Below are 15000 nucleotides of genomic sequence, written 5' to 3'. Positions count from 1 at the left end.
TACGGCAAGGAGGAATCGTCGACTTTGAAAGTCGAGAGAAGTTTGCGTTCGAACCGGGCGTAAGTGTCTTTGAATTAATTAACAAAAAATAAAACAATAAACCATCGACGTGTCGGCGTCAACGTGCACGCTACACGAATATACACGTCTTTCACCTGGTCGAAAAGTACGCTGCCGGACACGCGCTGTGCGTTCGCACACGTCGTGATTCGCCAGGCTTAGGTTGCACCGGTTTAATATAATTGCGACGACTCCGAGCGAGAAAAGCGCACTCGGTCCACGGTCATACACACACGATAGACGACGATGGGGACGACGACAGTATCAGACACAGATTCTCTATCTGGGGCTCCACGGGCAACCCCTTTTTTCCTCTGTGTCGTCTTTCATGTTCGATGCCACGTCCCACACCGTTTCTCTACCGGTGATAGTCCTATGACCCGATACGCGTATCCAGTCTCTCTCCGCCGGATACGCCGGACATATATTATTGGACACAATTCGAAGAGTGCCTCTCGCTTATGTTCGAAGAGCCCGTATTCGGGGCTAGCGACGACCAGGGACTTACCCGACGCTCTTCGCCGATTCGCCGGAAGGCTGACCACGTATTGGTTCTCCGATCTCCACAACCGCGAACGCCTTAACGCGCGAGTCGACTCGCGGCACCGATCGGGCGCCAACGAGCACGATAATCGCGCAGCGCTGTTGGAGGTACGAGTCGGAGGAACACGGTCCGCGGCCATGTATCCGTTTAACGAATCAGTTTAACGAACGCCTCGACCCTAAGGATATGTGCGTCGCTCGACGATGCTCCGGCTCTATGAAGCACCGTCACCCCTTTTATCGTACATTGTTTGTTTGTTTGTTTCACACATATTATATATGTGCGCACTCTCGTTGCTTCTTTGAGCAACTTTTTTATACGTTAATGATCCTTCCGCAGGTTCACCTACGGAAACCTTGTTACGACTTTTACTTCCTCTAAATGATCAAGTTTGGTCATCTTCCCGGCAACATCGGCAGTGCCGAGACACTGCCGCGCACCAGTCCGAAGACCTCACTAAATCATTCAATCGGTAGTAGCGACGGGCGGTGTGTACAAAGGGCAGGGACGTAATCAACGCGAGCTTATGACTCGCGCTTACTGGGAATTCCTCGTTCATGGGGAATAATTGCAAGCCCCAATCCCTAGCACGAAGGAGGTTCAGCGGTTTACCCGGACCTCTCGGTCTAGGAAATACACGTTGATACTTTCATTGTAGCGCGCGTGCAGCCCAGGACATCTAAGGGCATCACAGACCTGTTATTGCTCAATCTCGTGCGGCTAAAAGCCGCCTGTCCCTCTAAGAAGATTTGTTGGTACGTTGGTAGTAAAAACCGCTCGACCGAAGTCGAGGGCCTTCGAGATACCAGAATGTACGCCTATTTAGCAGGCTAGAGTCTCGTTCGTTATCGGAATTAACCAGACAAATCGCTCCACCAACTAAGAACGGCCATGCACCACCACCCACCGAATCAAGAAAGAGCTATCAATCTGTCAATCCTTCCGGTGTCCGGGCCTGGTGAGGTTTCCCGTGTTGAGTCAAATTAAGCCGTAGGCTCCACTCCTGGTGGTGCCCTTCCGTCAATTCCTTTAAGTTTCAGCTTTGCAACCATACTTCCCCCGGAACCCAAAAGCTTTGGTTTCCCGGAAGCTGCCCGCCGAGTCATCGGAGGAACTTCGGCGGATCGCTAGCTGGCATCGTTTATGGTTAGAACTAGGGCGGTATCTGATCGCCTTCGAACCTCTAACTTTCGTTCTTGATTAATGAAAACATTTTTGGCAAATGCTTTCGCTTCTGTCCGTCTTGCGACGATCCAAGAATTTCACCTCTAACGTCGCAATACGAATGCCCCCATCTGTCCCTATTAATCATTACCTCGGGGTTCCGAAAACCAACAAAATAGAACCGAGGTCCTATTCCATTATTCCATGCACACAGTATTCAGGCGAGGCTAGCCTGCTTTAAGCACTCTAATTTGTTAAAAGTAAACGTACCGGCCCATCTCGACACTCAGTGAAGAGCACCGCGATGGGATATTAGTTGGACCGCCCCGAAGAGCTAAGCCCACCGGTAGGACGTCCCACATCATGCCAGTAAACACCGCGAGCGGTGAACCGACAGTGTGAAACACAGATTCAACTACGAGCTTTTTAACCGCAACAACTTTAATATACGCTATTGGAGCTGGAATTACCGCGGCTGCTGGCACCAGACTTGCCCTCCAATGGATCCTTGTTAAAGGATTTAAAGTGTACTCATTCCAATTACAGGGCCTCTAATATGAGTCCTGTATTGTTATTTTTCGTCACTACCTCCCCGAGCTGGGAGTGGGTAATTTACGCGCCTGCTGCCTTCCTTAGATGTGGTAGCCGTTTCTCAGGCTCCCTCTCCGGAATCGAACCCTGATTCCCCGTTACCCGTTACAACCATGGTAGGCGCAGAACCTACCATCGACAGTTGATAAGGCAGACATTTGAAAGACTTGTCGCCGGTGCTAAGACCGTGCGATCAGCTCAAAGTTATTCAGAGTCATCAAAGTAAACGGTGGACGAATGTAAAACATACGCCACCGATTGGTTTTGATCTAATAAAAGCGTTCCTCCCATCTCTGGTCGGAACTCTGGTTTGCATGTATTAGCTCTAGAATTACCACAGTTATCCAAGTAACTGTTAACGATCTAAGGAACCATAACTGATATAATGAGCCTTTTGCGGTTTCACTTTTAATTCGTGTGTACTTAGACATGCATGGCTTAATCTTTGAGACAAGCATATAACTACTGGCAGGATCAACCAGGGAGCTCAAGAAGCTCTCCTTTTGAAAGAAGAGTAGACGACTTTCGCCGACTCTCTCTTTCACATTTTGTCGCCGACACGTATGCCGGACGACGATACTATCGCTTTTACATGTTTTACATGTATTAATAGAGATTGGGCTCCTTTTTATTATATATATATTATATGGCCTCAATTCTCATCCCGGACGTTTGACTGAATTATTATTGGAACGTCGGGATTTTATGCTGAAGACGGACAATTGTGGCGTAAACTGCGTAAAGTGAGTTTATACACCCCCGAAAAGTTTGCCTTCAGCGGTTCAAACGATTCGGTATGCGGAGTTCGGATCTGATGGCTCTTTTCAGCGCAGAGACTACAGAAAGATTTTCTCTCGTCTCCGCTAAAATTATACAAAAATATTATTTTTGTCGCTCGGATTTTGGAGAGTTGATGCTCAGTAAGTAGCCGTGATTTTCTGCACACTTCTTTTATGACAGACAAACCAACGAACTAACCAACGCCGAAGCGCGTACCACATAAGGGCCATTCGGTCTGAGACACCGACCCGTGGTAATGCTGTGTGGATGTGTAATATATTCTTTTTCAAAGCACGTTTCGAGCAAGCCGAAACGTGCATACTCTTAAAGATACCGATTATGCGGCCGAGTGGTCGGCGACACACGGTGAAATACATGGAGTCTTATGGGAACGGGCTGGTCGATAAAAAGTCCAACCGGTTCCCGCCAAAAAACTTAGTCTCTGGAGCATCAAACGTATTAGTTTCCAATTATAAATTAAAAAAAAAGTATACCAGTTCAGTTCTGCCGAGTGAACGGCGACGGTAAATAAATTATTGCAAAAAAAAAAAAGACAGAACTTAGTCTCTTGTACGATTCACCGCTACAGTTAGACTAATTCTACCCATTCGTATAGGTTTACAATAAGAAGACATTTCATAATTTTTTTCTAAGTGACCCATTCGTATAAGTTTCATATTCGTTATAATACTTACGAATAATTCTCTTAGTACTTAGAAAAAGAAATGTACTCTTAACGAAAGAAGAATCAATCTCGTTCGTTCATTCGTATAACATTTTCGAAACTTAGTCTCGAATCGTACATTTTGTACGAATCGTGCTTTTTGGTCGAAACGTGCATTTTGGGCGAATCGTGCAAGCCGACCTATATGCTCCCTTATATATACCGATTATGCGGCCGAGTGGTCGGCGACACGCGGTGAAATACATGGAGTCTTATGGGAATATAGTGCCGAACGAATCGACCAATCGATTCCCGTCAAAAAACATAGACTAAGTAGAGCGTCGTGTTAATCGTATAAGTTTCCAACAAACTTTGACATTGGAAAAAGTTTCACCGCCACAGCTCGGTGAGACTTTCGACTATTTCTCCCATTCGTATAGGTTTACAATAAGAAGACATTTCGTAATTTTTTTCTAAGTGACCCATTCGTATAAGTTTCATATTCGTTATAATACTTACGAATAATTCTCTTAGTACTTAGAAAAAGAAATGTACTCTTAACGAAAGAAGAATCAATCTCGTTCGTTCATTCGTATAACATTTTCGAAACTTAGTCTCGAATCGTACATTTTGTACGAATCGTGCTTTTTGGTCGAAACGTGCATTTTGGGCGAATCGTGCAAGCCGACCTATATGCTCCCTTATATATACCGATTATGCGGCCGAGTGGTCGGCGACACGCGGTGAAATACATGGAGTCTTATGGGAATATAGTGCCGAACGAATCGACCAATCGATTCCCGTCAAAAAACATAGACTAAGTAGAGCGTCGTGTTAATCGTATAAGTTTCCAATAAACTTTGACATTGGAAAAAGTTTCACCGCCACAGCTCGGTGAGACTTTCGACTATTTCTCCCATTCGTATAGGTTTACAATAAGAAGACATTTCGTAATTTTTTTCTAAGTGACCCATTCGTATAAGTTTCATATTCGTTATAATACTTACGAATAATTCTCTTAGTACTTAGAAAAAGAAATGTACTCTTAACGAAAGAAGAATCAATCTCGTTCGTTCATTCGTATAACATTTTCGAAACTTAGTCTCGAATCGTACATTTTGTACGAATCGTGCTTTTTGGTCGAAACGTGCATTTTGGGCGAATCGTGCAAGCCGACCTATATGCTCCCTTATATATACCGATTATGCGGCCGAGTGGTCGGCGACACGCGGTGAAATACATGGAGTCTTATGGGAATATAGTGCCGAACGAATCGACCAATCGATTCCCGTCAAAAAACATAGACTAAGTAGAGCGTCGTGTTAATCGTATAAGTTTCCAATAAACTTTGACATTGGAAAAAGTTTCACCGCCACAGCTCGGTGAGACTTTCGACTATTTCTCCCATTCGTATAGGTTTACAATAAGAAGACATTTCGTAATTTTTTTCTAAGTGACCCATTCGTATAAGTTTCATATTCGTTATAATACTTACGAATAATTCTCTTAGTACTTAGAAAAAGAAATGTACTCTTAACGAAAGAAGAATCAATCTCGTTCGTTCATTCGTATAACATTTTCGAAACTTAGTCTCGAATCGTACATTTTGTACGAATCGTGCTTTTTGGTCGAAACGTGCATTTTGGGCGAATCGTGCAAGCCGACCTATATGCTCCCTTATATATACCGATTATGCGGCCGAGTGGTCGGCGACACGCGGTGAAATACATGGAGTCTTATGGGAATATAGTGCCGAACGAATCGACCAATCGATTCCCGCCAAAAAACATAGACTAAGTAGAGCGTCGTGTTAATCGTATAAGTTTCCAATAAACTTTGGCATTGGAAAAAGTTTCACCGCCCCAGCTCGGTGAGACTTTCGACTATTTCTCCCATTCGTATAGGTTTACAATAAGAAGACATTTCGTAATTTTTTTCTAAGTGACCCATTCGTATAAGTTTCATATTCGTTATAATACTTACGAATAATTCTCTTAGTACTTAGAAAAAGAAATGTACTCTTAACGAAAGAAGAATCAATCTCGTTCGTTCATTCGTATAACATTTTCGAAACTTAGTCTCGAATCGTACATTTTGTACGAATCGTGCTTTTTGGTCGAAACGTGCATTTTGGGCGAATCGTGCAAGCCGACCTATATGCTCCCTTATATATACCGATTATGCGGCCGAGTGGTCGGCGACACGCGGTGAAATACATGGAGTCTTATGGGAATATAGTGCCGAACGAATCGACCAATCGATTCCCGCCAAAAAACATAGACTAAGTAGAGCGTCGTGTTAATCGTATAAGTTTCCAATAAACTTTGGCATTGGAAAAAGTTTCACCGCCCCAGCTCGGTGAGACTTTCGACTATTTCTCCCATTCGTATAGGTTTACAATAAGAAGACATTTCGTAATTTTTTCTAAGTGACCCATTCGTATAAGTTTCATATTCGTTATAATACTTACGAATAATTCTCTTAGTACTTAGAAAAAGAAATGTACTCTTAACGACAGGAGAATCAATCTCGTTCGTTCATTCGTATAACATTTTCGAAACTTAGTTTCGAATCGTACATTATGTACGAATCGTGCGTTTTGGTCGAATCGTACATTTTGGTCGAAACGTGCATTTTGGGCGAATCATGCGTTTCGAAATAATCATGCACTTTGGGCGAATCGTGCATTTTGGTCGAATCGAGCATTTCGAACGATTCGCCAATTTTGGTCTCTTCGTGCAAGCCGAAACATACGTTCCCTTATATATACCGATTATGCGGCCGAGTGGTCGGCGACACACGGTGAAATACATGGAGTCTTATGGGAATAAAGTGCCAAACGAAAAGACCAATTTTTAAAAACTTTGTTTATTGAGCTCCTATACATTACTAAACGTTTCCTCACGTTTAAACACATTATTATTAACAAAAGTAACATAAAAAAAAATAAAAATTATAAATAATATTGCAAATTAAAAATATATTATTGGCAAAAAAACATTTGTTTTTGAAATCGATTTTTTTAATAAACCAAATAATTAATACGTATCTAATTAAGTAATCCTATGTTATAACATTGTCATTTTTAACATCCTTAATTAACAAATGGATAAAAAGTGTAGTTTTATAGATTTTTCAAAACAAATCGATGGATACGCTTTATTTAACGTTCCTTCGTCGATACAACATGCTTTTATTGTTAAAAATTTATTAATTTGCAATAACAATTGTTATTAACAAATAATCGACAAAAACGATATTTTCATTCTTCCGATCGACAATGTCAAATAAAAAAACGATATAGTGATGTATAACAAAGTTCCCATTTTACGCCTTAATTAACAAATGGATAAAAAGTAGAGTTTTATAGATTTTTCAAAACAAATCGATGGATACGCTTTATTTAACGTTCCTTCGTCGATACAACACGCTTTTATTGTTAAAAATTTATTAATTTGCAATAACAATTGTTATTAACAAATAATCGACAAAAACGATATTTTCATTGTTCCGATCGATAATGTCAAATAAAAAAACGATATAGTGATGTATAACAAAGTTCTCGTTGAACGCCTTAATTAACAAATGGATAAAAAGTAGAGTTTTATAGATTTTTCAAAACAAATCGATGGATACGCTTTATTTAACGTTCCTTCGTCGATACAATACGCTTTTATTGTTAAAAATTTATTAATTTGCAATAACAATTGTTATTAACAAATAATCGACAAAAACGATATTTTCATTGTTCCGATCGATAATGTCAAATAAAAAAACGATATAGTGATGTATAACAAAGTTCCCATTTTACGCCTTAATTAACAAATGGATAAAAAGTGGAGTTTTGTAAATATTTCAAAAAAAATCGATGAATACGCTTTATTTAACGTTCCTTCGTCGATACGACACGCATTTATTGTTAAAAATTTATTAATTTGCAATAAAAATTGTTATTAACAAATAATCGACAAAAACGATATTTTCATTCTTCCGATGGATAATGTCAAATAAAAAAACGATATAGTGATGTATAACAAAGTTCTCGTTGAACGCCTTAATTAACAAATGGATAAAAAGTGGAGTTTTGTGAATTTTTCAAAAAAAATCGATGAATACGCTTTATTTAACGTTCCTTCGTCGATACGACATGCTTTTATTGTTAAAAATTTATTAATTTGCAATAAAAATTGTTATTAACAAATAATCGACAAAAACGATATTTTCGTTCTTCCGATCGATAATGTCAAATAAAAAAACGATATAGTGATGTATAACAAAGTTCTCGTTGAACGCCTTAATTAACAAATGGATAAAAAGTGTAGTTTTCTAAATTTTTCGAAACAAATCAATGGATACGCTTTATTTAACGTTTCTACGTCGATACAATACGCGTTTATTGTTAAAAATTTATTAATTTGCAAAACCAATTGTTATTAACAATTCGTTGACGAAAACGATATTTTTGCTCTTCCGATCGTTAATAACAAATTAAAGAACGATATTGTGATGTATAACAAAGTTCTCGTTGAACGCCTTAATTAACAAATTGATAAAAAGTGGAGTTTTGTAAATATTTCGAAACAAATCAATGGATACGCTTTATTTAACGTTCCTTCGTCGATACAATACGCGCTTATTGTTGAAAATTCATTAATTTCCAAAAACAATTGTAATTAACAATTCTTGGTAGAAAACGACATTTTTGTACCAAATATATTCACGGATTATATAAAAAGGGTAAATGAACGTCTAGAATGGTATAGAAGGACGATTGATAATGTTTCTCGACGGATACCGTTTGGGCGATTCAATCGGAAGATTGTTCCCATAAGACGCCGTGTATTTCGTCCAGCGTCGCCGACCACTCGGCCGCATAATCGGTATATATAGGGGAGCACCCCGGTCGGCTTGCACGAAAAGACCAAAATCCACGGATGGTCTGAAAAGCTTGATCCGACCAAAATGCACGATTCGTCCAACATATACTATTAGAAAAAGAGGACGATGGAAACGAAACGCACGTTTCGTTCAGAATTTGAAAACACAGTCTCTTTTAATGTGAAGGAGACCTGGGGGGAGAGTGATACACCGTATTGCCTGTATCAACCAAGTCTCCTATTGCGCGAATTAAACTCCCATTCACATAAGTTTCCAATTCAAAATTACATATAAAAAAAAATAAAAGAAATTTATCCACAGAGTGATAGAAATGGGAGAAATGACAATCGGTATAGTATAAGAGGTCGTTTGATAGTGTTTCACGACGAATACCATTTGGGCGATTCAATCGAAAGATTGTTCCCATAAGACGCCGTGTATTTCGTCCAGCATCGCCGACCACTCGGCCGCATAATCGGTATATATAGGGGAGCACCCCGGTCGGCTTGCACGAAAAGACCAAAATCCACGGATGGTCTGAAAAGCTTGATCCGACCAAAATGCACGATTCGTCCAACATATACTATTCGAAAAAGAGGACGATGGAAACGAAACGCACGTTTTGTTCAGAATTTGAAAACACAGTCTCTTTTAATGTGAAGGAGACCTGGGGGGAGAGTGATACACCGTATTGCCTGTATCAACTAAGTCTCCTATTGCGCGAATTAAACTCCCATTCACATAAGTTTCCAATTCAAAATTACATATAAAAAAAAATAAAAGAAATTTATCCACAGAGTGATAGAAATGGGAGAAATGTCAATCGGTATAGTATAAGAGGTCGTTTGATAGTGTTTCACGACGAATACCATTTGGGCGATTCAATCGAAAGATTGTTCCCATAAGACGCCGTGTATTTCGTCCAGCATCGCCGACCACTCGGCCGCATAATCGGTATATATAGGGGAGCACCCCGGTCGGCTTGCACGAAAAGACCAAAATCCACGGATGGTCTGAAAAGCATGATCCGACCAAAATGCACGATTCGTCCAACATATACTATTAGAAAAAGAGGACGATGGAAACGAAACGCACGTTTCGTTCAGAATTTGAAAACACAGTCTCTTTTAATGTGAAGGAGACCTGGGGGGAGAGTGATACACCGTATTGCCTGTATCAACTAAGTCTCCTATTGCGCGAATTAAACTCCCATTCACATAAGTTTCCAATTCAAAATTACATATAAAAAAAAATAAAAGAAATTTATCCACAGAGTGATAGAAATGGGAGAAATGTCAATCGGTATAGTATAAGAGGTCGTTTGATAGTGTTTCACGACGAATACCATTTGGACGATTCAATCGAAAGATTGTTCCCATAAGACGCCGTGTATTTCGTCCAGCATCGCCGACCACTCGGCCGCATAATCGGTATATATAGGGGAGCACCCCGGTCGGCTTGCACGAAAAGACCAAAATCCACGGATGGTCTGAAAAGCTTGATCCGACCAAAATGCACGATTCGTCCAACATATACTATTAGAAAAAGAGGACGATGGAAACGAAACGCACGTTTCGTTCAGAATTTGAAAACACAGTCTCTTTTAATGTGAAGGAGACCTGGGGGGAGAGTGATACACCGTATTGCCTGTATCAACCAAGTCTCCTATTGCGCGAATTAAACTCCCATTCACATAAGTTTCCAATTCAAAATTACATATAAAAAAAAATAAAAGAAATTTATCCACAGAGTGATAGAAATGGGAGAAATGACAATCGGTATAGTATAAGAGGTCGTTTGATAGTGTTTCACGACGAATACCATTTGGGCGATTCAATCGAAAGATTGTTCCCATAAGACGCCGTGTATTTCGTCCAGCATCGCCGACCACTCGGCCGCATAATCGGTATATATAGGGGAGCACCCCGGTCGGCTTGCACGAAAAGACCAAAATCCACGGATGGTCTGAAAAGCATGATCCGACCAAAATGCACGATTCGTCCAACATATACTATTAGAAAAAGAGGACGATGGAAACGAAACGCACGTTTCGTTCAGAATTTGAAAACACAGTCTCTTTTAATGTGAAGGAGACCTGGGGGGAGAGTGATACACCGTATTGCCTGTATCAACTAAGTCTCCTATTGCGCGAATTAAACTCCCATTCACATAAGTTTCCAATTCAAAATTACATATAAAAAAAAATAAAAGAAATTTATCCACAGAGTGATAGAAATGGGAGAAATGTCAATCGGTATAGTATAAGAGGTCGTTTGATAGTGTTTCACGACGAATACCATTTGGGCGATTCAATCGAAAGATTGTTCCCATAAGACGCCGTGTATTTCGTCCAGCATCGCCGACCACTCGGCCGCATAATCGGTATATATAGGGGAGCACCCCGGTCGGCTTGCACGAAAAGACCAAAATCCACGGATGGTCTGAAAAGCATGATCCGACCAAAATGCACGATTCGTCCAACATATACTATTAGAAAAAGAGGACGATGGAAACGAAACGCACGTTTCGTTCAGAATTTGAAAACACAGTCTCTTTTAATGTGAAGGAGACCTGGGGGGAGAGTGATACACCGTATTGCCTGTATCAACTAAGTCTCCTATTGCGCGAATTAAACTCCCATTCACATAAGTTTCCAATTCAAAATTACATATAAAAAAAAATAAAAGAAATTTATCCACAGAGTGATAGAAATGGGAGAAATGTCAATCGGTATAGTATAAGAGGTCGTTTGATAGTGTTTCACGACGAATACCATTTGGGCGATTCAATCGAAAGATTGTTCCCATAAGACGCCGTGTATTTCGTCCAGCATCGCCGACCACTCGGCCGCATAATCGGTATATATAGGGGAGCACCCCGGTCGGCTTGCACGAAAAGACCAAAATCCACGGATGGTCTGAAAAGCTTGATCCGACCAAAATGCACGATTCGTCCAACATATACTATTAGAAAAAGAGGACGATGGAAACGAAACGCACGTTTCGTTCAGAATTTGAAAACACAGTCTCTTTTAATGTGAAGGAGACCTGGGGGGAGAGTGATACACCGTATTGCCTGTATCAACCAAGTCTCCTATTGCGCGAATTAAACTCCCATTCACATAAGTTTCCAATTCAAAATTACATATAAAAAAAAATAAAAGAAATTTATCCACAGAGTGATAGAAATGGGAGAAATGACAATCGGTATAGTATAAGAGGTCGTTTGATAGTGTTTCACGACGAATACCATTTGGGCGATTCAATCGAAAGATTGTTCCCATAAGACGCCGTGTATTTCGTCCAGCGTCGCCGACCACTCGGCCGCATAATCGGTATATATAGGGGAGCACCCCGGTCGGCTTGCACGAAAAGACCAAAATCCACGGATGGTCTGAAAAGCTTGATCCGACCAAAATGCACGATTCGTCCAACATATACTATTAGAAAAAGAGGACGATGGAAACGAAACGCACGTTTCGTTCAGAATTTGAAAACACAGTCTCTTTTAATGTGAAGGAGACCTGGGGGGAGAGTGATACACCGTATTGCCTGTATCAACCAAGTCTCCTATTGCGCGAATTAAACTCCCATTCACATAAGTTTCCAATTCAAAATTACATATAAAAAAAAATAAAAGAAATTTATCCACAGAGTGATAGAAATGGGAGAAATGACAATCGGTATAGTATAAGAGGTCTTTTGATAGTGTTTCACGACGAATACCATTTGGGCGATTCAATCGAAAGATTGTTCCCATAAGACGCCGTGTATTTCGTCCAGCATCGCCGACCACTCGGCCGCATAATCGGTATATATAGGGGAGCACCCCGGTCGGCTTGCACGAAAAGACCAAAATCCACGGATGGTCTGAAAAGCATGATCCGACCAAAATGCACGATTCGTCCAACATATACTATTAGAAAAAGAGGACGATGGAAACGAAACGCACGTTTCGTTCAGAATTTGAAAACACAGTCTCTTTTAATGTGAAGGAGACCTGGGGGGAGAGTGATACACCGTATTGCCTGTATCAACTAAGTCTCCTATTGCGCGAATTAAACTCCCATTCACATAAGTTTCCAATTCAAAATTACATATAAAAAAAAATAAAAGAAATTTATCCACAGAGTGATAGAAATGGGAGAAATGTCAATCGGTATAGTATAAGAGGTCGTTTGATAGTGTTTCACGACGAATACCATTTGGGCGATTCAATCGAAAGATTGTTCCCATAAGACGCCGTGTATTTCGTCCAGCATCGCCGACCACTCGGCCGCATAATCGGTATATATAGGGGAGCACCCCGGTCGGCTTGCACGAAAAGACCAAAATCCACGGATGGTCTGAAAAGCATGATCCGACCAAAATGCACGATTCGTCCAACATATACTATTAGAAAAAGAGGACGATGGAAACGAAACGCACGTTTCGTTCAGAATTTGAAAACACAGTCTCTTTTAATGTGAAGGAGACCTGGGGGGAGAGTGATACACCGTATTGCCTGTATCAACTAAGTCTCCTATTGCGCGAATTAAACTCCCATTCACATAAGTTTCCAATTCAAAATTACATATAAAAAAAAATAAAAGAAATTTATCCACAGAGTGATAGAAATGGGAGAAATGTCAATCGGTATAGTATAAGAGGTCGTTTGATAGTGTTTCACGACGAATACCATTTGGGCGATTCAATCGAAAGATTGTTCCCATAAGACGCCGTGTATTTCGCCCAGCATCGCCGACCACTCGGCCGCATAATCGGTATATATAGGGGAGCACCCCGGTCGGCTTGCACGAAAAGACCAAAATCCACGGATGGTCTGAAAAGCTTGATCCGACCAAAATGCACGATTCGTCCAACATATACTATTAGAAAAAGAGGACGATGGAAACGAAACGCACGTTTCGTTCAGAATTTGAAAACACAGTCTCTTTTAATGTGAAGGAGACCTGGGGGGAGAGTGATACACCGTATTGCCTGTATCAACCAAGTCTCCTATTGCGCGAATTAAACTCCCATTCACATAAGTTTCCAATTCAAAATTACATATAAAAAAAAATAAAAGAAATTTATCCACAGAGTGATAGAAATGGGAGAAATGACAATCGGTATAGTATAAGAGGTCGTTTGATAGTGTTTCACGACGAATACCATTTGGGCGATTCAATCGAAAGATTGTTCCCATAAGACGCCGTGTATTTCGTCCAGCATCGCCGACCACTCGGCCGCATAATCGGTATATATAGGGGAGCACCCCGGTCGGCTTGCACGAAAAGACCAAAATCCACGGATGGTCTGAAAAGCATGATCCGACCAAAATGCACGATTCGTCCAACATATACTATTAGAAAAAGAGGACGATGGAAACGAAACGCACGTTTCGTTCAGAATTTGAAAACACAGTCTCTTTTAATGTGAAGGAGACCTGGGGGGAGAGTGATACACCGTATTGCCTGTATCAACTAAGTCTCCTATTGCGCGAATTAAACTCCCATTCACATAAGTTTCCAATTCAAAATTACATATAAAAAAAAATAAAAGAAATTTATCCACAGAGTGATAGAAATGGGAGAAATGTCAATCGGTATAGTATAAGAGGTCGTTTGATAGTGTTTCACGACGAATACCATTTGGGCGATTCAATCGAAAGATTGTTCCCATAAGACGCCGTGTATTTCGTCCAGCATCGCCGACCACTCGGCCGCATAATCGGTATATATAGGGGAGCACCCCGGTCGGCTTGCACGAAAAGACCAAAATCCACGGATGGTCTGAAAAGCTTGATCCGACCAAAATGCACGATTCGTCCAACATATACTATTCGAAAAAGAGGACGATGGAAACGAAACGCACGTTTTGTTCAGAATTTGAAAACACAGTCTCTTTTAATGTGAAGGAGACCTGGGGGGAGAGTGATACACCGTATTGCCTGTATCAACCAAGTCTCCTAATGCGCGAATTAAACTCCCATTCACATAAGTTTCCAAAGAAAAATTTCTAAGTCCGATAGTCGCATTGGTTCGAAAAGCATTCGTATAACTTTTCATCGACTCTTCGGAATTTTTCTAAGTCCGATAGTCGCATTGGTTCGAAAAGCATTCGTATAACTTTTCATCGACTCTTCGGAATTTTTCTAAGTCCGATAGTCGCATTGGTTCGAAAAGCATTCGTATAACTTTTCATCGACTCTTCGGAATTTTTCTAAGTCCGATAGTCGCATTGGTTCGAAAAGCATTCGTATAACTTTTCATCGACTCTTCGGAATTTTTCTAAGTCCGATAGTCGCATTGGTTCGAAAAGCATTCGTATAACTTTTC

At 40.6% G+C, this 15000-nt stretch overlaps 1 non-coding gene across 1 annotated transcript; it reads right to left on the bottom strand.

Moving 5' to 3' along the window:
- Positions 1-926: 926 nt before the first annotated feature.
- On the bottom strand, positions 927-2844 carry LOC124428914. Its single transcript, XR_006943336.1, has one exon. It is a non-coding gene; the product is annotated as a small subunit ribosomal RNA (ribosomal RNA).
- Positions 2845-15000: the final 12156 nt, after the last annotated feature.

The sequence above is a fragment of the Vespa crabro genome, chromosome 13 (assembly GCF_910589235.1).
Source record: "Vespa crabro chromosome 13, iyVesCrab1.2, whole genome shotgun sequence".
Classification (NCBI taxonomy): Eukaryota; Metazoa; Arthropoda; class Insecta; order Hymenoptera; family Vespidae; genus Vespa; species Vespa crabro.
This window is presented reverse-complemented; position numbering and strand designations above follow the sequence as displayed.